A 25,971-nucleotide genomic window follows, 5' to 3' on the forward strand; every position below is an offset into this window, starting at 1 on the left:
ACCAAGATATAGTCCACAATGAGAAACAAATACTTACTGACTACACGCACTGATTATCAGATACGCAAAGACAAGCAGAAACTGAAGAGCAGTAGCGGTCTGAATCACTAATCTGAAAAGCGCGAATCGTCTCTCACCAAATTTCTACTAACATGCGATACACACGAGATCAGCAGAAGGAGCCCAAAGGGTGCCGGACGTGGTGCTGAACTTCCCTTTTCTAGGCCCGCCGTACGCGGCTTACGTCACCGCATTCTTGGCAACCGGAAATTCCGACAACTTGGTCCGACCGTGTGTATGCAACATCACTTCCAGACCTCGTCCGGAATTAATCCGTCGGAATAACTCAGACTGATTTGGTCGTCAGAACCTCAGAGCGTGTATACAAGGGCTAAGACCACCTCGTCAGGGGAAAACCTGTATGGTCACAGATGGAAGTTTATAGAAGAAACACCAAAAAAACATTTTCAGTCAACCAGACTGCCATCATCTCCAATCAAGAGGAGATTACTGCTCAAGTATGTGGCGGAGCTAGTAATGAAGGGGGCAATATTGGAAGTTCCAATTTCCCAAGGAGGAAGGGGGTATTACTCCCCTCTGTTCCAAGTAAGAAAAAATGGAGAGCCTCCAATCAATTTTGTTAGCTGTAAACTTAGGAGATTGGATGCTTTCCGTAGATTTATTGGATGCTTATCTACACGTGCCCATACACCCTGCTTTTCAAAAGTATCTGCACTTCTCGGTTAACCATCAACATTTCCAGTTTTAGTGTCTTCCATTTGGTATCTACTCCTCTCCCAGGACATTTGCCAAGACTCTTCTTCCTGTGATCGCGTTCCTAAGTGAGAAAAGCCTGCTGCTCCGTCATTATTTAGACGATATCCTGTCCTTAGTCAGGAAACACTGATTCTTCATCGAGATATACTGATCAACACGCTTCAAAGTTTCGGGTGGTTGATCAATTGGAAGAAGAGCAGTCTTCAGCCCACTCCAAATATGACTTTCTTAGGGGAGGAACTCGACGCGTTATCAAACAGAGTCAGTCTACCTCAGGAAAAGATGGGGCCCTTATTACAGAAGATAAGGAGGCCAATGGAGGCAAGATATCTTCCAGCAAGAATCTGTCTGAGCATTCTAAGGTCAATGTTGGCCACTTTACCGATGATCCAGCACTCATTGTAGGGGAACATCAATTCTCCAGTCGATCACCATTTATCGAACCGTGAAGCAGTCAATTTAGTGGTGGATGCATACAGACAATCTAAGGAGACACAGACCGATAGTCCACCCAGAACCCGAGGTGATCACCTCGGATACCAGCCAGTCAGGTTGCGGAGCCCATTATCGGAACCAGGCGGCTCAAGGACAGTGGCAATTCCAAGCGAGGGATCTGATGTCGAATGTCCTAGAGCTCAGAGCAACCTTCCAGGCCCTCCTAGCCTTTGGCCCATCCTTGTGGAAGGGGAAGATTGTTCTAGTTCGGATGGACAACAAAGTGGCAGTAACATATATACAGAGACAAGGAGGTACCAGAAGCAGTACATTGTTGGGGGAAGTCCGTTCCATCCTAGAATGAGCTCAGATATTTCTATTAGATCTGCGAGCAGTATATGTCCAGGCAGCTCAGAACCTGCTAGCCGACTGTTTGAGCAGGGCGTTCTTATCAAACAACAAATGGTCCCTGAACCTTCAAGTCTTCAATCTCCTGACCCAAACTTGGGGAATTCCAGAAATCCATCTGGCATCAACCGCCTCAAGCACCAAGTGACAAAGGTTCCTATCGAGAGCGGCATACCCTGCGGAGGGTGTGGACTGCCTTCTCCATCAGTGGAACTTCCAATTGGGGTACATATTTCCACCAATGCCTTTGATTGCGAGGTTCCTATCGAAGCTCAGGGGACCTTCGGCATCAGTAATAGCGATCATTCCCTTTTGGCCCAGGAGGCCTTGGTTTATGACTCTGCTACAGCTCAGTCTGGAAGACCCACTACCTCTTCCATTATCTCAAGATCTTCTTCACCAAGGTCAGTTCCTCCATCCAGCCCTGGAGAACCTCCAGCTGATAGCCTGGATGTTGAGAGGATTAGGCTCCTAGAGCAAGGTTGCTCACAGGAGGTCATTTCAACATTACTTCAGGCTAGGAAATACATGAGTAATGTCACTTACGACAGAATATGGGACAAGTTCGCGTCTATGGCTCAGCAGAATGGTTGATGGGATCCTTTATCTCCGGAAGTGCCGCAAGTTTTGGAATTCTTTCAAGCAGGTTTATCCAGACGGCTCAATTCAAGTACACTCAAAGTACAGGTGTCAGCTCTTTCAGCTAAAACGGTTGTCAAATGGGCCAATCACCCTCTTCTTATACAATTTATAAAAGTGTGTGTGAAGATCAGGCCTCCAAGAAGACCGACTTTTCCAGCATGGGATTTATTGATAGTCCTGAAAACCCTATCAGACTCTCCTTTCCATCCAGCTGATTCAATTACACTATGGAACTTAGCTATAAGAAATGTTAGTTTTAAAGTTATCACTTCTGCTAACAGTTTCAGAAATACAGGCGTTAATGATTTCAGAGCCATACATGGTCTTTTACCCAGACAGGGTGGTCCTGAAAGCCTCAGACCAATTCACTCCAAAGGTGTAGAAATGGGGTTAAGCCTCTGTGGAATAAAAGTGTATTGTTTGCTAAGTGGTACACTTATTGGTATTGAAAATCCAATTTCTATGAAAAAAGTTACCTGACAGGGTTCTGCTATACAGAAATAGCGTATGAGGTCAAAATGATGAAATCTAAAATCAGTAAATGCCAAAAAATATAACTATGGTATTAGAGCCTCTGTCTGGTGTGTGAAAATTATAACCAAAAAAAGAATTATTTGTTAATGTACTTAAAAACTCAGAAAAAAACAAACAAAACAAAAAAAAATGGAAAAAGTAAAAATAAAATTACACATTAGAGTGTTAGACCCTCTGCATCTCAAATCTGTGTTGCCCAAAATGATGAGAGATAATAGTGCCTGTTATTGTCATATGACAATTCTGGTGGTTTGTGTGGTCTTTCCACCACCAACTGCGTTTGACCCTCTGTAGTAAAAACTTACTGCAATTTGCCAAGAATTAAAGCTTCTAAAGTGTATAAGAAGAAGTCAAACCACGTGAATATTAGAAAAAAAAGAAAAAAAGGAACATATTTCAATTACTTATTAGGTATGCTGGAGGGGTGTTAGACCCCCTAGGTGTTAAATAGTGACAAATTAAGTGAGGTAAAATAAAATTTAATTATGGTGCCAAATGTGTAAAATGAATAGTGAACAATGTAATATTATAAAATGAAAGAGACCTCTAAAAAGCACCTAATGCTACTATGGCAGTGAATATATGTGTATTCTCCCTGGGTTAGACCCCCTGCAAAATCTATATAAACTTAACTAACCGCACTATATTCCAAATAAATAAATAAATCATACAAATAATTTCACAAAGAAAAATATAAATATATAAACACAAAAATGATTTATATTAAAAAAGATTTCTGTATTAGTCCATTAATATAGTGAAAAGTGACTTGTGCTCAGCAAACGATATCCAGTGCCTATATAAAGTGCTGTTATACAATCCTTCAGGTGAAAAAGGTGCCAGTGAGCTTATCCATGCTGATAGTGATTTTTTACTCACCAGATTGCCCCCCCCCCCCAGGGGTATCTCGCTTTCACAGTGTAAGCCCCTGTGTAGCTCTGTGGGATCAACTGGAACCTTTCTCCTTATGAAATGCTTGCACTCCACTGGATTATCACATATCGAAGAGAGGAATGCCCATAGCGTAATATTGTTTTGTAAAATGAATTTATTTAAATAGCAATGTACTCACATATTACAAATGGCAATGTGTGCAAAATAGCAGATATGTAACAGGCGCTGATGTAAACAAGCTGTAATGGCCCTGACCGGAGGTAGTGCAGAGACGCTCTGTAGCCATGCCCATTCTACATCATTTTATTCGTTCTTCTTGCTCCACTTTTTGGGTGGTAGCAAATTGTAGAGGCAGCTTCTCCCTTTTAGTTATAATCTTAGTTTTTAATGTTAATATTTATCTCACTTTTTATATATTCCGTGGTGCAGTATCATATACCATTTTTCACTCAAAAGGTGTCATCATCCTTCCATTACAATCAAGTGTCAGGTCACCTTGAGGCCAGGTGACAGATGCACACCGCAAGGTTGTGGATCCTACGGCTGACTGCTGCGGACAGGGGTCAAGGTGATAGGAAGGCAGGGCCACCAGAACACCAAGATGGATCCCACCGGGATTAGAGCGTAAGATTCCCTGGGGCGCGGAGTCTAAGAGCCAGCAGGTGTTCACCAGAGCCTCGAGTGGTGAGGATGGACTTGGCTGCAACTGGCTCCAGGTCGCGACCCCCAGGGTCCCCCAGCTCACACCCACAGTAGGCAACAGGAGGATAGGGATGGTGAGGGACAAAGCCAAGGTCGGGGCCACAAGCAGACAGGAATAGTCAGGGACACGCCAAAAGGTCAGGATCACAGGCAAACAGGGATGGTCAAGGACACGCCAAAGTCGGTAACGGAATAACAGCAGAGCACACGGCAGGTAACAGGAAGCTAATACACAAAGGTTGATCAGCAGGGCTGGCCTGCAGTGCACAGGTTAATATAGTGTTCTCTGATAGGAGCTAGGGTGGAGCCATGCCAGAGGATGGATTATAAAAGCAGTCAGGTGAGGATGGGCTGGTCTCTAGAAATGAACACATGGAGACAGGTAAGCAGACGAACTGTATTGCATAACCATGACATCAAGAAATCAATCTTCCATCATTTACAGATGATCAAGGTCAACTATACGCTTTGGATGTTAAGACTGCTATTAGAAATTATCGATCAGCTACAGTCTCTTTCAGGAAGACCGAAAGTCTATTAGTGATTTCCCATGGGGGAGAAGAGGCCAGATGGCATCATCCCGCACCATCACATCATGGTTGGTCAAGACAATCAAGAAAGCTTACTACATTCAGAAATTGCCGGAGCCCAGAGGCATCAGGGCTCATTCAACAAGGGCAGTGGCAGCTTTCTGGGCAGCGTATTGCAGTGTCTCCTGAGACAATTTGCAGGGCAGCAACCTGGTCCTACAGGCATACTTTCATGTCCCACTATAGCGTGGACCCGGCTCAGTTATCAACAGTAGATTTTGGAAAAGCCATTGTTCGAGCCAATTCTTCAGTTATATAATAAACACTACTAGTTTAACTTGCACCCACCCGACTGGCGAGTTATTTCCCAGTGTGTGTTGCCATGATGCTTCAGGAAAATGAAAAATTGTATACTAACCTTTCCGTAATTTTTCTTTCCTGACGCATCTCCATGGCAGCACACAGCATCCCACCCCTTCTTTAGGATGATAGTTACAGAGAATGAAGTGGGGTGCCTCTCCTTCAAATTTATAACTAACCAATCCAGTCAGGTTGTGGGGGTGGAGTCATAACACAGTGTGTGCTGCCATGGAGATGCGTCAGGAAAGGAAAATTATGGAAAGATGAGCATACAATTTTCTATTTTTTGTGGCCATGCTGTCAATGTTGTGTGTGTATTGTTTCTGTCTGACCATGCAAACATGGTGTTGGAGCATGTGCTGACCTTCTACTCTTTGATCTCATAGCTTAATCATGTACACAGAAATGCAGCTTCCAGCAGACCATGGTCACCAATGTATGTATGTATGGATTGTGGGGTGGTGGGTGTTATGTTTTGAATAAGTGACTTTTTTAATCTACTGTTGGAATGCTTTGTAAGAATAATGACTGTTAAGTTTATTTCTATAATCTTGCAGATAAAAACATGGAAAAGAATGGTCCATGGGTCGTTGGGAAGACTGGTGCCCGAGATCCGGTGTATAAGTTGGGTGATGGCGGCCCAAAATGGTCGGATGAAGGGGCACATCCACCATATATGAGCATGAGTTGCTTTAGAACCACAATTCCTCCAACAAAGCTGGAAATTATCAGGAAACATCTGGGGTGTAGTGCCATCTGGTGAGCAGTTTATAGTTCATTTCCGCCATTTTAGAAGCAAGGGATGAAATGTGGGTCAACTGTAGGATTTTATCCTTCCGGTGGTTTGTGATGGGGGCGTTTACATCCACTTCCCATTTAGCCAAAAAGGCCGGGTGTGCGTTGCCGAGGAGTGAGATAAGAGCTTTGTAGAAAATCGAAATGCAGTGGGAGGGTGGATCCTCTGGATGAAACACCTCCTCAATAGCGTTTAGTTCCTCTAGCCCTCTTAGCGGCTGAGAGAGGGTTCTAACGAAGCACTGAAGCTGTGTAAACCTCCATTTATCCATGAATGTAGTTGATTCAGAGCCAATAATCTCAGCTAGGGCCTTGATAGCCTTAGCTGGAAGAACATGGTGCAGCAGTAAGGGTCGGTCCGGGGACCACGCTTTAAATCCTGGATCCAGTAAGCCAGGTAAAAAATAGTTGTGGTTAAGAAGCGGCAGTAAAGGGGAATCATAGGACCAAGAAAATTTCCTGTGTAACGTGTCCCAGGCATCTAAGGTAGAAATGGTGAGTGAAGAAGTGGTATGGTAAAGGCTCCTGTATGAGCGGAGTTACCAAGGAGCCACAGAGAGATCAGTGCTGCTGAGGGAATGCTCCAGGTCGACCCACAGTTTGGAGTGGGCAGCATATTTCCAATCTGCTATCCTAGACAGTAGTACAGCATGATAGTAGGCTCTAAAGTTCGGGAGGCCCAGTCCCCCTGAGGCCTTGGGGAAGTACAAAACGTCCCTAGAGACTCTGGGGTGGCTGTTTCTCCAGATATAGCGGGAGATCATGGTCTGCAGTGTAGTGAAGAACCCTATAGGCACACCCAGTGGGATCATTTGGAAAAGGAAAAGTACCCGGGGCAACACGTTAATTTTAACCACATTCACCCTGCCTAGCCAGGAACGTGCTAAGCTATTCCATTTCCACAAGTCCTCTCTCACCTTGTTCAATAAAGGGATATAGTTGTGCTTAAAAAGTGAATGGATATTAGACTAGAGGTGTATACCTAAGTACTTCATGGTACATTGGACCTATCTAAATGGAAAGAGGGGGCGTAATAATTCCTCCTCTCGTCTAGGGAGGTTGACGTTTAAAATCTCCGACTTGGTAAGATTAATTTTAAAATTGAATGATTGTAAGGTGGAGAAAGCAGACATTAGGTTAGGTAGTGATATACAAGGCTGTTGTATGAAAAACAAGATAGATGAAGGATGAATAAACTCTGGACAGCCGCACTCCAGATCAGATGAAAAGTAAAAAGTGCCTTTCTTGATCATACATCACAGGACACAGGAGCTTCATTACATAGTGGGTTATATAGGCACCTCTGGTGATTGGACACTGGTTAACCCCAATTAAGGAGAATTCCTCCCCTATATAACCCCTCCCATATGGGAGGTACCTCAGTTTTTTTGCCAGTGTCTATGGTGGTTGGTCACGTAAAACCTTAGCTCTGTGCAGGTCCCTGCGGGGGCCTAAGGGCTATAACAAACCGGATCCATATCTCGGGCCGATATTTGACTCCCAAAATGGTATGGTACCCGGGCCTCGTCAGCCAAAGAAACGAGGTTTGGCCTGTAAGTCCTCTCCTATTGGAAGACTGGGCTCTGGGAAAACCAGACTTGGTGTACTGTTTACACAGAGCGCACAAAAGTTTCTGGCAGAGTATTTTGCATGGTCCAGGTAGGAGGCTCTTCCGAGAAAGAGCCCCAGATAAACCTGAAGGTTGGCTAACACTGCCCGCCGTGATGGGTGAAGGCTGGATATTGTTTGTTTCAGCAATTCCTGCGGCGGGGACAGGTAAGGGAAGTTAATCCTATATATATAATTATATGATGGATTTCTTCATTTTGAGTAGTTGTATGTCTTACCTGGTTTCCACCACTAGAGGGAGTAAGAGCCACCTGATGCATACTTACATGCCTTTCAATACACACGCTCAGTGAAGCCTGGTTCTCCAGCTGTCTCACGTCTCCACTGCAGTCCCTGCCACAATAGAGGTAATACAGGGGTCCCACGTAGTCCGATGGAGTTTTCCTTTGGAGGAGGGGGGGAGTGTGGTTGTGAGCCGTGCACGTCAGTGTGCACGGTGCTGTACTGCGCAGGCGCCAGGCGGCAGTTTTAAAAAGCCCAGAGCGTCAGGGGGCTGTAAGTGGAGACACAGAAGCTGTGGGCAGTAAGCATCCGAGGGGATTGGATCCAGGCAAACCTTAGACACCTACTCAGCATCAGGTTGTGCAGTTTAAGCATATATATTTATTGTGAGACTTTAAGCACAACAGTGATTGCACTTTGTACTAGTACCTCTGCTTTGTAGCTTAGGACTATGTCTCCTCGTAAGAGGGTCTCAGGGGGAGTTAACAAGAGCACTGGTAAATCACCGCCTAGGTCCAGGGGTTCTAAAAGTGCCTGTAAGTTACCATCCCCCCCTGCAAGACTGGAGCCAGCCTCTCAGGACGAGTCAGTGCCCCTGTCAGGTTTTGAAGCCTCTCTTAATGTCCCAGCCCCGGTTTATGTCACTGAGGACTCCCTTAGGGCTACATTGGGGGGTTTTGAAGGGAGAATAATGAATTTTATTTCTGCTTCCCTGAAAGATAGCAGGAAAAGGGGTAGATCCCCTCACTCTGCTGAAATTCCTCTCTCAGATGATTCTTCTGACAATGAGGAGAGATCCCTATCTTGGGACAGGGATCATGAGCAGTTGGATGAAGCAGAGGAAGAGGAGAGAGTCCCCTCCTCCCTGGCGCTCAGAAAACAGGTGCAGTATTATACTGAATTGGTGCATACCACATTCAGAATGCCTGCTGCTGAAGTCGCTACGTCCTCTGTTTCTTCCCTGGGAGTCAGGAAAGCCCCACAGACTGCCTATTCCTTCCCAATTCATCCCTTAATGGATGAATTGTTGTATGAGGATTGGGGACATCCCGATAAACTGTTTGCTCCTCCTAAAAGGTTTTCTATGCATTATCCTCTGGAGGAAAGTTTCACCAAGAAGTGGGGGGTCCCATCTGTTGATGCGGCTGTTTGCGTGCATAAAAACCTGACTTGTCCCTTGGATAATGCGCAGGTATTTAAAGATCCAACTGATAAGAAGCTGGAAACCTTATTAAAAGCCTCCTTTTCCATGACTAGCACTGTAGTGCAACCTACAGTCACAGCTGTATCAGTTCCTCAAGGAACAAGTTAAGCAGATGCTTGGGCTCCTTCCCAGTGAGGAAGTAGAAAATTATGCAGAATTGCCTCATATTCTGTGTTTCATGATTGATGCGATTTTGGATTCTGTCCAACAAGCATCACGTTTGTCTCTCATGTTGGTACACATGCAAAGGGCCCTATGGCTAAAGAATTGGGCAGCTGAGCTGTCATGCAAGAAGCATTTGATTGGGTTCCCGTTTAAAGGGGAACGTTTGTTTGGGGAAGAATTAGACAAATTCGTCCAAAAAATTTCAGGAGGTAAATCTACTCTCCTTCCAGTCAAAAGGAGCAAGCGTCCTTCATTTAGGCGTGCTCTCTCCCGGAGCATCAAGCTCTAAGCAGTGGCGACGGCCTTCTCAACCCTCCTCTACAAGAAAGGCTCAGGGCCGAGCCCAGGGGCAGAAAAAGACTTGGGGGCGGAAGCCTGTCAAGCAGAGCCCAAAAGCTTCCTTGTGAAGAGTCGCCCCCGCTCGGCCGAGTGGGGGGAAGGCTCCTGCAGTTTGCAGGAGCCTGGCGGGAAGAGATCCGGGACAAGTGGGTGATTTCTTCGGTATCTCTGGGCTACAGGCTAGAGTTTCAGGAGATTCCACCTTCTCGTTTCCTAAGGTCAAGGATCCCCAGGGATCCAGTAAAGCAAAAACCACTATTTCTGGCCTTAGATCACTTACTATCCCAGGGGGTGATAGTAGAAGTGGACCCAAAAGAACAGGGTTCAGGTTTTTACTCGAATCTCTTCACCGTTCCGAAGCCAAATTAAAGTGTCAGACCTATCCTAGATCTGAAGGATCTGAACCGTTTTTTACGCATCCGGTCCTTCCGAATGCAGTCAATCCGCACTGTGGTCTCCTCCCTGCAAGGGGGAGAGTTTATGGCATCAATAGACATCAAAGTTGCATATCTCCATGTGCCAATTTTTCCCGCACACCAAAAATTTCTAAGGTTCGCGGTAGAGCGGCGCCATTTTCAATTTGTGGCCTTGCTGTTCGGGCTTGCTATGGCCCCTCGAGTCTTCACAAAGATTCTGGACCCTCTCTTGGCAAACCTAAGAGCTCAGGGTATAGCCGTCATGGCTTATCTAGACGATTTACTTCTCATGGAGAAAACAGTAGCGTTCCTGAACCACAGCGTTACCAGAACGCTAGAACACCTGGAACGCCTAGGTTGGATTATAAACCTAGAAAAGTCGTCCCTACAGCCTGCCACCAGGTTGGAATACCTGGGTATGATCATCGACATCGCTCAGGGCAAGGTGTTTCTTCCAAGGCCAAAAGCCTTGGCCATTGGGGATCTGGTGCGCCTAATTCTGGGCAGGAGATCATCCCCCATTCGATTGTGCATGAGACTGTTAGGGAAAATGGTCGCCTCCTTCGAGGCCGTCCCATTTGCCCAGTTCCACTCAAGGCCTCTGCAAAGATGCATCCTTGCGGCTTGGAACAGGAAGTCCCAATCCTTGGATCTTCCTATGTGTCTATCCCCAGGGACATGCAAGAGTCTCGTCTGGTGGTTACAAACCAAGAATTTGCTGAAGGGCAAAACTTTTCTTCCTCTTCCATGGAAGATTATCACGACAGATGCCAGCCTGACAGACTGGGGAACAGTGTTGGAGGAGACGTGCTCGCAGGGGAAATGGTCTGCGATCGAGAGGCTATTGCCCATAAATGTCTTGGAGATCCGGGCAGTTTATATGGCTCTCATAAAGTGGTCTTACAGACTACGAGGTCTCCCTGTTCGGGTTCAGTCCGACAATGCCACAGCAGTGGCTTATATCAATCACCAGGGCGGTACCAGGAGTCTGGTTGCGCAAAAAGAGGTGAATCGCATACTTGTCTGGGCAGAAAAGCATGTTCAGTGTCTTTCTGCAGTCTTCATTCCAGGAGTGGAAAATTGGCAGGTGGATTTTCTGAGCCGCCAGCAGTTGTGCCCAGGAGAATGGGCTCTGCAACCCGACGTGTTTCGGAACATATGTCACAGGTGGGGTACTCCAGACGTAGATCTGTTTGCATCCAGGTTCAACAGGAAACTGGACAATTTTGTGTCAAGGACAAGAGATGCACTTGCTCAGGGGTCAGATGCTCTGACAGTTCCCTGGGATCAGTACAATCTGATCTATGCCTTCCCCCCGAGCCCGCTTCTGTCTCGGTTCCTGGGAAGAGTCAAGAGGGAGACAAAATCAGTCCTTTTAGTGGCCCCAGCTTGGCCCAGGTGACCGTGGTATGCAGAGATCATGAAGTTGGCAGTAGGCAGGCCATGGATCCTCCCTCTCCGGCCAGATCTGCTCTCACAGGGTCCAATTTACCATCCTGCTTTACACAGTCTAAATTTGACAGTTTGGCTGCTGAGACCCACATTCTGAGAGACCGTGGCCTTTCAGGGCCAGTCCTTTCTACTCTGGTCAATGCCAGAAAGCCGGCCTCCAGGCTTATTTATTACAAAATCTGGATGGCATATGTTTCCTGGTGTGAACTCAGGAAATGGCATCCTAGAAAGTATGTCATTAGCAGGATCTTGGCCTTTCTCCAGTCAGGCCTAGAAATGAATTTGGCCATAAGCACTATCAAGGTGCAGATTTCGGCCTTGTCAGTGTTTTTTCAGAAGCCACTTGCATCGCATTCCCTGGTGTGGGCTTTCATCCAGGGGGCCATGCGGATAAGACCGCCAGTCAAACCTCTGATATGCCCATGGGATCTGAATTTGGTTCTCTCGGCTTTGCAGGAGCAACCATTTGAACCTTTGCATCTGGCTTCATTAGTTCTCCTGACTAAAAAATTGGTTTTCTTGGTAGCCATATCCACGGCTAGAAGAGTATCAGAGCTAGCAGCTCTTTCCAGCAAGGAGCCGTATCTAATTATTCATAAGGACCGGGTGGTCATGCGTCCCAACAGGTCCTTTCTACCTAAGGTGGTTTCGGGATTCCATTTGAATCAAGACGTAATCCTACCATCCTTTTTTCCAGACCCACAGTCCGCAGAAGAAGAATCTTTGCACACTTTGGATGTGGTTAGGGCAATCAGTATATATCTTCAAGCAACTGCTCGGATAAGGAAAACTGATTGCTTGTTTATTTTGCCGGAAGGCCCTAGGAAGGGCCAGGCGGCGTCAAAGTCCACTCTCTCAAGGTGGATTAGACAGATTATTTCTCAGGCCTATAGTGTTAAAGGGAAAATCCCTCCTTTTCCAGTGAAAGCGCACTCTACTAGGGCTGTAAGTGCTTCTTGGGCAGTGCATCACCAGGCCTCCCTGGCTCAGATCTGTAAGGCTGCAACTTGGTCATCAGTCCACACATTCACCAGATTCTATCAGGTGGATGTCAGAGGGCAAGAGGATATCACCTTCGGGCGCAGTGTACTGCAGGCTGCAGTTTAGGTCCTCCGGTCCCTGGCGGTCTATAATTATGATCTGTGTCTCCCTCCCCTCACTCTGAGCATTGCTTTGGGACATCCCACTATGTAATGAAGCTCCTGTGTCCCGTGATGTATGATCAAGAAAATGGGATTTTTATATACAGCTTACCTGTAAAATCCTTTTCTTGAGAGTACATCACGGGACACAGGGCTCCCGCCCCTCTTGGGTTTTACGTGGTTTCTTATTGCTTTGCTACAAAACTGAGGTGCCTCCCATATGGGAGGGGTTATATAGGGGAGGAATTCTCCTTAATTGAGGTTAACCAGTGTCCAATCACAAGAGGTGCCTATATAACCCACTATGTAATGAAGCTCCTGTGTCCCGTGATGTACTCTCAAGAAAAGGATTTTACAGGTAAGCTGTATATAAAAATCCCATTTTTATTTCTCCAAACTAAAATAACCTCACATCACACAAATAACAGCAACAAAGGGAAAAAAAGCAAAAATTGCTGACGCGTTTCACGCTAAACCTAGTGCTTACTCATAGCAATTTTTTTCCCTTTGTTGTTGTGAGGTTATTTTAGTTTGAAGAAATAAAAGGCACTTTTTACTTTTCATCTGATCCAGAGTGCAGCTGTCCAGAGTTTGTTCATCCTTCATCTATCTGGTTTGTGCAATCAGTCTGCACCTGGGATCCTTACCTGCTTGGAGAGTGAGCAGTCTTTTGGTGAACTGACCTGGAGTGGTGGTTTCCTATTTCTCATGAAAAACAAGATATCGTCAGCATATGCCACATATTTATGAGTGTATAGCAGAGTTTCATTTAACCGCGGACAGGAAGGGTTCCAGGGTAAGTGCTAAGAGGAGGGGGGAGAGGGGGCAACCCTGTCTGGTCCCATTAAAAAGTGTGAATGAATCGCTTAACGTGCCGTTAATACGAATTTGTGCTGTGGGATTGGAGTATAGGGAGGAGATGCGATAAAACATTCTGGGACCCAGTCTGAAGTGCCTCAATGTCGCCCTGAGGCATGCCCAGTCCACCCTATCAAACGCCTTTTCGGCATCAGTAGAAATAAGTAGGGTGCGCTGGGATCGCCTCCGGATGAATTGGATCAGGGAGATTGCTCTGAGGGAATTATCTTTGGCTTCTCTGCCAGGTATAAAACCCATTTGATCGTTTGAGATCCATCTGGGTATAAGGGGAAGCAGGCAGTTAGCTATTACCTTGGAGTACAATTAAACATCTACATTTAGTTGGGATATCGGCCTATAGCTGCCACATTGAGTGGGGTCCTTTCCTGGTTTAGGGAGAACAGTAATGTGTGCCGTGAGAGATTCGGGCCGTAAGCCTGATGTTTGGGTAATCGAGTTGGCGTAAGCCGTGAGATGCGAGAGAAGGATGTCACTAAACGTCTTGTAGTAAAAAATAGAGAAACCATCAGGACCGGGAGCCTCCCCAGTAGGGGAAGACCTCAGGGCCATCTGGAACTCCTCTATGGAAAATTCCGCTTCCAGGTCTTTAAGCGCAGAGGCGGAAAGTTTAGGTAGCTTGGCTTCCTTTAGGTAGGAGAATATGCGATTATGCTGCTCCTGTGGGGATAAAGAAGATGTCTCGCTGGTCATGTTGTATAAGTCAGCATAGTAATTTCGAAACGCCTTTGTGATAAGTGGGGTTGCATGTACCATATCACCATTAGGGAGTTTAATCTTAGGGATAAAGGAGTTAGTTTGCCTTGTTTTAAGGGATCTCGCCAATAGTCTGCCCGGTTTATTCCCCCACTCGTACATTTTCTGTGCATAATCTCCTTTTAGTATCTAAGTCGAGGAGGGTCTTCAATTCTTCCTCCTTCAGCGTAAGGGCCTTAAGGTGAGTTGAGTGTAGTGTGAGTTTGTGTTGCTTGTCAAGGTCCGCTATCTGATGTAACACCTGTGCAATGTGGTGACCATGCTCCCTCTTTTTCCTAGCTCCTAATTCAATAAGTTGGCCTCTCATGGCGGCCTTATGCGCTTCCCACACAATAGCGGAGGAAGACACCGAAGGTTTGTTATCTTTAAAGTATTGCATTAAGTGGGAGGACAGCATGGAGACATCTGCTTGATTAGAAAGGAGAGAGTCGTTCAGTTTCCAATTACAGGAGCGGTGTGCCAAGGTGGGCATGGTCAAGATCATTGACACCGAGGCATGATCTGATATGGTGGCGGAACCAATACTAGAGGACCTCAGGAGTGGGAGGTGGTGATGATCTAGGAAAATATTATCTATACGCGAGTAGGATTGGTGAGCCTTTGAAAAGTGGGAATAGTCTCTGTCCTTAGGGTGAAGAATCCGCCAGACATCCACCAGTTGGAGGTCCAGGGGTCTTCGTTTAACATAAGACAGTCGTTTAAATTATATACAAGATCAGCTGTGTGAAGTGTCTAAAATGGGGTCTAGGGGCATATTAATGTCCCCTGCAAGAACAGTTATACCCTTGCTGAATTGTGACAATGTCGAAAGAGTGTGGGAAAGAAAGGCCGTTTGGTTGTGGTTCGGACAGTACACATTAGCTAGCGTACATTGGGTGTTGCCCAAGAACCCCCTCACAAATAAAAAGCGACCATGATCATCCGCTAACATAGTTTCAAGGCGAAAAGGTACGCTGCTGCTGAATCCAATGGCCACGCCTTTGGCTTTGTTAGTGTCAGACAAACTATAAAACCATTGGGGAAATTGAGGGGATGACAGTGTGACCGATGTTGTCTTAGTACTTGATGCCTTTTAGCGGCAACATTCAGGCCCCTAACATTATATGATGTAATTATTAGCTTGGCCATATCATCAGTAGAGCGCACCCTCTTGACTCATATAACAACGCAAGCCAACCCGGGGGAGGGGAATGGGAGTAGGAAAGGGCAGGGAAAGATAGGAGGGAAGAAAACAGTTAAGAGAAGTGAATGTAGAGAACAGACACAGCAGGGAAGATACTCATGGGGAACTGTATCATGTCACGCAGAAATCTGCGGTGAACCCCATGGGGAGGGGGAGAGCCGATGGCGGTCCCAAACATCAACAGGAGACCAGGAGTTAGAACACAAAAGCCATCCGCTCTCGCCAACCCCAGAAGGGAGGGGGTACCCTTCAAAAGGTACATGGGAGCAATATGCTCCATCAGCGTTCAGTATAGGAAAATAAAATATATAAACATAGCAATTAGGCTATAGAAATATAGTAATACTTAGGAACAACATGACTGTAACAGTGAAGTCCTGGTGGACAGGACAAAACAACTCACAGGCTCAGTCAGCCAAGCTAAAGAGGGCCCGTAGGCTGGGGGCGTTCTTAGTTCAGGTAGTCCTGGAGAGGAAAAGTGCAATCAAGAGATACACCTCCATCCACCTGAAGAGGAACCCCCCCGGGCCAATCTGGGGCTCCGAACACCTGTATAAAAATGAGAAGAAAAAAAAAAGAGAAAGGGAGAACACCAGCAGTATGGAACTTGCTCAGGTGTTTTTTTGTGTGGATCCTGGAGTTGAAGTATGTCTCTTCTTAGAGGGGGTTCTACACCACTGAGGTTCCGGTGAGGTTGAAAAATGAGGCACTTGGTCTTGCCAATCTGGAAGGTCAACTTGTGGTAAGTTAAGCTCTTTTAGAAACATCTGTAAGTCCTCAGGGTACCGCAGAGTATGAGAGCGGATGTTTTTTGTGACAATAAGGCAGGCGGGGAAGCCCCACCTGTATGGGATCCCCTCGGTGCGGAGGTGCTCCAGAAGGGGCTTGAGGGCTCTGCGACGGTCAAGAGTGTCTTTGGCCAGATCTGGATAAATGCTGATGATGGCACCATCAAAGTCTATGGAAGGGGTGCTCCGCATTTTGACCATAATGGCGTGCTTATCTGTAAAATAGTGTAGGCGACATATAACATCCCTAGGTTGATCCGAGGAAAAGTTACGGGGGCGAAGTGCCCTATGAACTTGGTCGAATTTCAGCAGTTCGGTAACTGGGTTACCCAAGATAGTGTTAAAGATGCCACGGATCGACGGTTCAAGATCATTATCTCTCGTAGCCTCCGGTAGGCCCCGCACACGTAGGTTTTTTCTACCGTTTCTGTTCTCAAGGTCTTCAAGTTTGTAGGATGAGGCCCGTTGTGCAAAAGCCAACTGCGTAACAGTCTCATAAAGTTCTCTCATAGCTGTGGCCTGTGAGTCCTGTCTGAGCTCCGTTTCTTCCACCCTGTCTAGGATATGCGCCATGTCAGCTCTGACTCCGGTAATCTCTTTCTTTATGGATTTTTCAAGGCTGTGAAACATCCCAGCTAGTTCTTTTTTGAGTCCGCTCACCAGGGCTGACATGTCGGAGCCCGCGGGAGAGCCGGGGTCCTCCATGAGATCTGAACAGTAGGACGATGTAGGCAAGCTCTCCCGAGCAGACGCCACAAATTAAGAGGGAGAGGCACTATGTTTGGGGGTCCAGACTTGGCTCCCACGTGATCCAGATTCCGATCTGCTAGCGGCCAAGTATTGTTGTATGGGACCCGTAACTGTAAGGCCGCGTACACACGCGCGGACTGTTTGCCCAACCTTGTTCGTCAAACAGTTTCGGCAAACAGTCCGCTCAAAATTTGCATGAGCGGACTTGCCCACACACGAGCGGACTGTTTCAGCCAACTGTTTGCCAAACAGTTCGCTCAACTTTTGAAATGAACGGACTCGCCCACGTAAGGAGGAGGCAAATCCGCCCATTTCGAGCGCGTGTACAGGTAGGCGGGGCCCGCGAAGGAGACGTCGCGGGCTCCGCCGCCTGGAATGGGCTTAAAGGGGAACCCCAACGCCGAAAAAAATCGGCGTGGGGGTTCCCCCAAAGTCCACACCAGACCCTTGTCCGAGCACGCTACCCGGCCGGCCAGGAAAGGGGGGCGAGCGAGCGTGCCCCCCCTCCTGAGCCGTACCAGGCCGCGTGCCCTCAACATGGGGGGTGCCTTGGGGAAGGGGGGGCCGCGCGGCCCCCCCACCCCAAAGCACCTTGTCCCCATGTTGATGAGGACAAGGGCCTCTTTCCGACAACCCTGGCCGTTGGTTGTCGGGGTCTGCGGGCGGGGGGCTTATCGGAATCCGGGAGCCCCCTTTAATAAGGGGGCCCCCGGATACCGGCCCCCCACCCTATGTGAATGAGTATGGGGTACAATGTACCCCTACCCATTCACCTGTGAAATAAAGTACAAAAAAAAACACAACACAGGGAAAAAATATTTTATTGCACAGCTCCGGGGGTCTTCCGTCTTCGGGGGTCTTCTCGCCGGACTCCTCCGCTATCTGTGTGTAGCTCTTTTACTAGCGGAGGAGTCCGGCTTTCTTCCTCCCGCCGCCGGCCTCTTCTCCCGACTTCGGGGGTCTTGTCCCCCTCTTCGGTTCTTCTGCCGGGCCACCGCGCCTTCTTGTAGCTCTTTTGCAGGCGGTGGCCCGGTCTTCTGTCGCCGCTGCCTTCCGTTCTTCTGTCGCCGCCTTCGGTTCTTCTGCCGGGCCACCGCGCCTTCTTGTAGCTCTTTTACAGCCGGTCTTCTGTCGCCGCTGTCGTCGCCGCCGCCGCCTTCCGTTCTTGTTCTTCTTCTTGTTCTTCTTCTTCTTCTCCTGGAGATGTTGACTCGACGAGCTCTCCGGCCGGAATGCCAGAGCCGCGCTGTGCGGTCACTTATATAGTGACAATGGGGCGGTGTCACATGGTATATGTCATATGGGTTGGTCACATGGTGACCCCGCCCCCTTACGATGTCATAGTCCCCATGTGACATCAACCCATGTGACCAACCCATGTGACATATACCATGTGACACCGCCCCATTGTCACTATATAAGTGACCGCACAGCGCGGCTCTGGCATTCCGGCCGGAGAGCTCGTCGAGTCAACATCTCCAGGAGAAGAAGAAGAAGAACAAGAAGAAGAACAAGAACGGAAGGCGGCGGCGACGACAGCGGCGACAGAAGACCGGGCCACCGCCTGTAAAAGAGCTACAAGAAGGCGCGGTGGCCCGGCAGAAGAACCGAAGGCGGCGACAGAAGAACGGAAGGCAGCGGCGACAGAAGACCGGGCCACCGCCTGCAAAAGAGCTACAAGAAGGCGCGGTGGCCCGGCAGAAGAACCGAAGAGGGGGACAAGACCCCCGAAGTCGGGAGAAGAGGCCGGCGGCGGGGAGGAAGAAAGCCGGACTCCTCCGCTAGTAAAAGAGCTACACACAGATAGCGGAGGAGTCCGGCGAGAAGACCCCCGGAGCTGTGCAATAAAATATTTTTTCCCTGTGTTGTGGTTTTTTTTGTACTTTATTTCACAGGTGAATGGGTAGGGGTACATTGTACCCCATACTCATTCACATAGGGTGGGGGGCCGGTATCCGGGGGCCCCCTTCTTAAAGGGGGCTCCCGGATTCCGATAAGCCCCCCGCCCGCAGACCCCGACAACCAACGGCCAGGGTTGTCGGGAAGAGGCCCTTGTCCTCATCAACATGGGGACAAGGTGCTTTGGGGTGGGGGGGCCTCGCGGCCCCCCCTTCCCCAAGGCACCCCCCCATGTTGAGGGCACGCGGCCTGGTACGGCTCAGGAGGGGGGGCGCGCTCGCTCGCCCCCCTTTCCTGGCCGGCCGGGTAGCGTGCTCGGACAAGGGTCTGGTGTGGACTTTGGGGGAACCCCCACGCCGATTTTTTTCGGCGTTGGGGTTCCCCTTTAAGCCCATTCCAGGCGGCGGAGCCCGCGACGTCTCCTTCGCGGGCCCCGCCTACCTGTACACGCGCTCGAAATGGGCGGACTTTCCGAGCGGGAACAGTTTGCTCATTTCGAAAGTAGCCTACACACGGGCGGACTGTTCGCTCAAACACAGTTTCAGCGGACAGTTTTTCGGAATTTCCGAAAGACTTTGTCCGTCCAACTGTCCGCTGAAACTGTCCGCTGAAAGCCCACACACGGGCGGACTGTCCGCCCAAACACTGTTCAGCGGACAAGGTTGGGCGAACAGTCCGCCCGTGTGTACGTGGCCTAAGAGAGGGCGCTGAACCCTTCCCGGGTCTCTTGTTAGTTGTGGAGTGAGATTTAGATTTAGGTGTCTTTGCTGGCATAGTTAGAGGTGTATAACTGAACGCTGAGCGGTGACCGTCTTACTCACATCTTGTTCAGCACCATGTGAATACTGTCAGTTAGTTAGCTATGTGGAGGTACAGGTTTGGATAGGGTGCTTCTGGGGGACAGGGCCCAAGTGGTTGGCATCCCGTCCACGACACCATCTGCCTGGAGTTTGCATGTTCTCCCTGTGTCTGCGTGGGTTTCTTCTGGTTACTCCGGTTTCCTCCCACACTCCAAAGACATGCAGGTAGGTTAATTAGACCTTGTCTAAAAAAACAAAAAACAAAATTGGCCTTAATATGTTTATGTCAATGTTGTATGTGTTTATAAGTGTGTCAGGACCTTACGGGGTAAAGTACCACGCAAAGCCACAGATGGACTCAGGTGGCAAGAAAGCGCCCTGAAGCGATTCAGTTCGCATAGGTAGCGCTATACAAGTCACTCACTCACTCACATGTAGCACAGGCCCCGGCACCCCAGACACTCACCGGCGTGTGGATCTTGAGAGGCCTACTTACACAGTGTCCATTCGCCTCTATCTGTGTTCCGCCGGGGGTTGTGGGCACCAGATGCTTCCGGGGTCCCGGTGAGCCACATCCTCCGATGGTCCAGGCAGCCTGACAGGTCAGTTGGAGCCGCCTCCCCATCTCTGGGGCCGTGCGGGAGTGTGTAGGCCGTAAGATGGCACAGCGCGCCACCGGCCCAGCAGGTTTTCCCGGCGAAAGTGAGCTCCGGAGGAGAAATTACAGCCTGTACGGGTGTTCCCTCTGCACTAGGCTCGAAGAGGAGCTGTTAAAGCGGTCTGCGGCGGTGGATGGCAGCAGATTGTACTCCGGTGGCGAAGAGTTCTGTCTCCACACGTCTGTGCGCTCTCGCGGCTGGACATGCCCCAGGTGAAAATTGTTTTATAATGGATTGTGCCTTTTTTTTTAGATTGCTGTATATCATAATGCCACCACTATTATACAATTTCTCATATTTACATTACAGATAAGAAAACAAAATCCCAACCTTTCTTTATAATAAACCACCCCTGAAGAAGGAAAATGCACAACAATGCAATAAGTTCCAAAACATGTCGGGTTTATGGCTAAATATCCAATCTGCTGACCTTACTGTTGTGGATAGCACTTTGGAATTGCAAGCTTGGGTACATTTTTGATACTTTATATATGTCTACTCATTGATATATTATTGCAATTTATGATTGTTGGATATTTGTATGCTATATTCACTGTTTACTTTTTTATTTTTATTGTGTATATTAATAAAGTTGGCAGTAAATATGCTTTTCAATTAACTATCTGATTTATATATACTCCTTATTCTGCCATATAAAAAGTCCAAAGGGGCATCTCCCAAATGCAATTGTTGCATATTTTCTATAATGCGATTCAGGATGACGGCAGTCTAATTCACACAAATTAATTTCTCAAACCCATTTTCTCCCTTTCTATGTTCTCAATATAATTGTGCTCAAATGGCCGAAAATCACACAGATGGTATCACCTACTGAAAGCTTGCATTAGACTCAGCAGCATATGCTAAAAAGAGGCGAATGCCTATTAGCCACTGCCACATCAGCATGAGCATGGTTGTTATAATGCCCTGCATCCCACAAAGGTTCAAGCCATGAGTTCATATTCCACTGACAGCGTCACCTCCTGGAAGTGTGCATTGTACTCAGCAGCATAGTTAGCCAATGCACATCAGTTTGGTTTATTCCATATTTTTTAACTCTTCAAATGCATATAATGGTATGTACGTATTCAATAATATTATGTTATGGAATTCCAAAATTGAAGGAAAAAAATGTCGTAGGGTCCCCCCAGTACATACCAGGCCCTTCAGGTCTGGTATGGACTTTAAGGGGAACCCCACACCAAAACGTAAAATAAAATTGATGTGGGTCCCCCCAAAATCCATACCAGACCCTTATCTGAGCATGCAGCCTGGAAGTCAGGATAGGGGGGGACAAGCGAGCACCCTTCCCTTCTGAACCTTACCAGGCCACATGCCCCAAAGCACCAACATGGGGACAAGGGCCTCTTCCCAACAACCCTGGTCAGTGGTTGTCAGTCTGCAGGCAGGGAGTTTATCAGAATCTGGAAGCCCCCTTTAACAAGAGGGCTCCCAAATCCTGCCCCCTATGTTAATAGGTATGGGGTACATCGTACCCCTACCCGCCGTACCCCTACCCGTTTACCAAAAAAATAGCCGTTTTTTTTACAAGTCCTTTATTGTAAAATAGCTCCGAGCTGTCTTATTCCCTGAGCTGTCTTCTCCAGACGCGGTCTCTTCCTCCTCCATCTTCTCCCTGAGCTGTATTCTCCCAGAGCCTTCTCTCCTGCCGTCTCTCCTGCCACCGCCAACTTCTCCATCTGCTGTGTTCTTCCGCACCGCTGGTTACCCACTAATAAAAAAAAAGCTGTTCTTCTTCTGTGGCGGTCTTCCTCCATTGTGTTGTCACTGGCTGTGTGGCGTCTCTTACATGGAGTGGACTCTCCGGGTGACATTATCGGATGGCCACAGAAGACCGCCATAGAAGAAGAGCGGCTTTTTTTTATTAGTAGGTAACCGGCTGCGCAGAAGAACACATCAGCGGGAGAAGACGGCAGCGGCAGGAGAGACAGCTTGGGGAGAAGAAACATCAAACACTAGTAAATGTATTTTCTATGCATGGTTGTGCTACGCCCAATAGGCTTGTGGTCAGAACTTTTACTTTGAAAAACACTGTGAAGGACTCATGGGTTCAAATCTCACAGAGAGATACTAAAAGACTGAATTGATGAAAAAGGCGAATGACTATTAGCCAATTAGTCAATGCACTTTAATTTGGATGATTGTATTATATTAACTCTTCAAATGCATGCAATGATATGTAAGTATTCAATACTATCACGTACCTGGTAGAAGAGCCTAAATGGGTGAGCAAGGCCTCCCTTACCACTCTGACTCAGGGCCCCTGATAGAGCAAACAGAAGGCGCCGGAGTTCTGAGTCGCACAAGCGCCAAGAAGTCTTTGATGGCAGCAGGGCGGCTAGTCCCAATAGTGCTGGTGAAGACACAGGGAAGCTTCAGCAGAAGACAGCAGCAAGTAGCAAGGTCAGGCAGGCAGGGTCATACACGGCAGGCCTATTTGGGTACTGGATTCAGGATCGTAGTCAGAAATAAACCAGGTCAAGCCAGATCAGCGGTGCGGTTGTCAGGGATGGTCACAGGACAAGCCGACGTCGGTACAGGCAGAGTTGAAAGGGTGGTCAAGACGAGCTGGGTAGATAGCAGGAATCAGGAAAAGCAACACCAGGCAGAGTACTGGCTGGACTTAAATAGTTTTGCTTGGCGGTAGCGCGGGTGCGCACAAGTGCCGTTGCGCACGAGGATGCGTGATGGCTTCTGTTTGTGCTCCTATCCGCACATGTGCACATCTATGCGCCATAGCCTGGTTTCTGTGTGCAACAGGAATGCCTGTTCTTCTGCGCCTCATTAGTGTTCTGGGGGGATAAGACTGCTGGTGGGTGCATCCTGACAAATACTATCATGGTGTGAAATTCCAAACACCACACAACTAGCTAACAGGCAGATTACATTTCTTTGTTTATTTTAATTTGCACAGCTGGTGGACGGTAGGTTGGTTGGTTGGTATTTGAACTTGTACCATGAGTGCTGTGGAGACATCTGAGCAGACCACTAAGCCATTGTGCTAAGTATGAGACCTGCATAATAGTGTAGTATGATTAAAGAATGAACATAAATAAATACCGCTTTATAGTCACCTAAATTAAAAAATTAAAAATAACATGCAACAAATAGGTAACCTAAAGGTTTAATACATGTAACTTTACAAAATAGCAGACATAACTATGTAATAATCATTTATAACTGCATTCATTAGCAAAAGAAGGAAAAAAACTAGGAATACTAATTGCAATATACATCAATAGATATGCAGAAGCGCCAATTAGCGACGATTTAGATGATTTTTTTTTAAATCTGTTTATTGAGTTTTGAAACAATTAACAAAGAACAAACAACATACATTGGTCATGACAAGAGTGGGCTTTGGTACCTACAAGAGACAAGAGATGAGGCGAACAATTGCGTGCAATACAGCAGTGGGCTCAAGACCTCACAATGGTTCCAGCAGGTGGCATTCGCAGGTAGGATGATGCCAGGGGGCCCAGAACATCATTCACCAAAATAAAATTACAGTCACAATTCCTATCCATTATATGGAAATATCAGGTTAAGAAGGGTGCGAGTCAGAGGCTGTGGAGGGATCTGCCAGCCCTTTGGACCAAACCTTACCATATTTTTGGGGGCAGTCCCTATTAGCGTAACAATCTTTGTACAGGGGCAGGCTATTGTTAACTAGTTGTTTCCACAAAGAGAGAGGAGGAGGAGTGGGCTTACACCAGCTAAGGCCTATGGCTTTACGGGCATAAAAGAGAAGCAGTCCGATCAGAGTGCGGCTAGCCACAGTGGGAATTAGTTCTTCTATCAGGCCCAGTATACATATTGCCATGGAGGGTTAGAGCGATATGGTGGTGACCTGTGAGATGACCTTTAGTATCTCTTTCCAGTAATTGACAATGGGTGGGCAGGTCCAAAAAATGTGGGTGAAGTCACCCGGTATCGCTCCACAACGCCAGCAGCTTGGGGGGGGGAGGCGGGTTCATTTTGTGCAGCCTATGTGGGGTGAAATATGCATGGTGGACCATCTTGAATTGTATTAGTCGGTCTCTCAGGGAGACCAGGGATCTAAAAGGGAAGTCCCATACGTCATCCCAATCGTCATTATCAAAGTCAAGAATGTCGTGTAGCCCTTTGTTCCAGAGTTTTTCCAGAGTGGGGAGGGAGGTCAACACCAAATGAGAGTAGAGTTGTGAGGTGGGCTTATGTGCACATCCGGACATGAGGAGGTCCTCCAGGGTGGATTGGATGATCTGGATGGGGGGGGTTGGAGAATTTGCGAGGGAAGGCGTGGGAAAGTTGAAGGTATCTAAAAGAATAACTCTGTGGGGTGTTGAAATCAGAGATCATTTTGGGAAATGGGGCCAGAGATTGATTAGAGATCACCTGGACTACCGTTTTTATGTTGAATTTAGTCCAAGCGTGGGGTTCAGGCAATTTGTAAAAATGTTCTAAGGTGGGGGTTTAACCATAAGGGGGCAGCGCATTTTTAGGATACTTTTCAAGTTGAAGTCCCACCCTCCATGCACGAAGTGTAGTGCGCATGGAGGGGGTCAACGGGTGTGGGGCTTTTGGGCCATAAAATAGCAAAAATTGTACCGCCTCCAAAGACTTCACCACGGCCGCCTCGACCAAGGTGGCGGGGTTTGCCATATCTGGAGTGAGCCGCCAGATCGCTGTGACTAGTTGGGTGGCCAGGAAATATTTATGTAGGTCAGGACATGCCAGCCCCCCCGAGAGGTTGACCAACTGTATCTGGGGGACTGGGTCCCCCAGACAAAGGAGGCGAAGAGACTATGTAGCCAAGTGAAAAAGGATTTAGGAATCCAATGCGGAGATTGGCGAAGCAAGTAGGTACATTTGGGCAGGATTTTAATTTTTAGCAGATTTATCCGGCCTAGTAGTGATAAGGGTAGTGACTCCCATGCCCTCAGTCTCAGTCGCGTCTCGTGGACTACTGGGGACAGGTTCAGGGGCAAGAAGTCTGAAGCCTGCCTCGAGATCACCACCCCAAGGTATTTGAAGCTATCTACCCACTGTAGATGTATATTGGGGGGGTGGTGGTGCGCGCTGCAGGATCTATAGGAAACAAAAGAGACTTTGGCCAATTAACTCTAAGGCCCGTAACAGTGGAGAATGTGACAGGCTCCCCCCCCCCAACTTAATGTCTGACGTGGGGTGCTGGTGAAGTGTCTGTAACCACCTGATAAAAATCAAGGGGAATCCCATTCTGCAGAGAACCTCCCACAGAAAAGGCCATTCCACAGTGTCAAAGGCCTTCTCTATGTCCAGGGAGGTCACCACCCAGGAACCCTCATTGAGGTGTTGAGCATGAATGTTGGTAAATAGGCATCGTAGATTGACATCCATGGCTCTGTTAGCCATAAAACCAGTTTGGTCGGTCTCTATTACAGAATTTTGAAATCTGTGTTAAGTAGGGCTATAGGCCTATAGGAGGCGCATGATGTAGGGTCCTTAGGGGCTTTGTGAATCAGTATTATGGGTGCATGACTCATGGGGTATAGCTGGGCCAGTTTGGGGGCAAGTAGGTCCCCATGAGTTTTATAGAACTCTATGGGGAGTCCGTCTGGGCCTGGGGATT

The sequence above is a fragment of the Lithobates pipiens genome, unplaced genomic scaffold (genome assembly GCF_037356315.1).
Source record: "Lithobates pipiens isolate NorthernLeopardFrog02 unplaced genomic scaffold, aLitPip1_a1.2 Scaffold_23, whole genome shotgun sequence".
NCBI classification, from domain to species: Eukaryota; Metazoa; Chordata; class Amphibia; order Anura; family Ranidae; genus Lithobates; species Lithobates pipiens.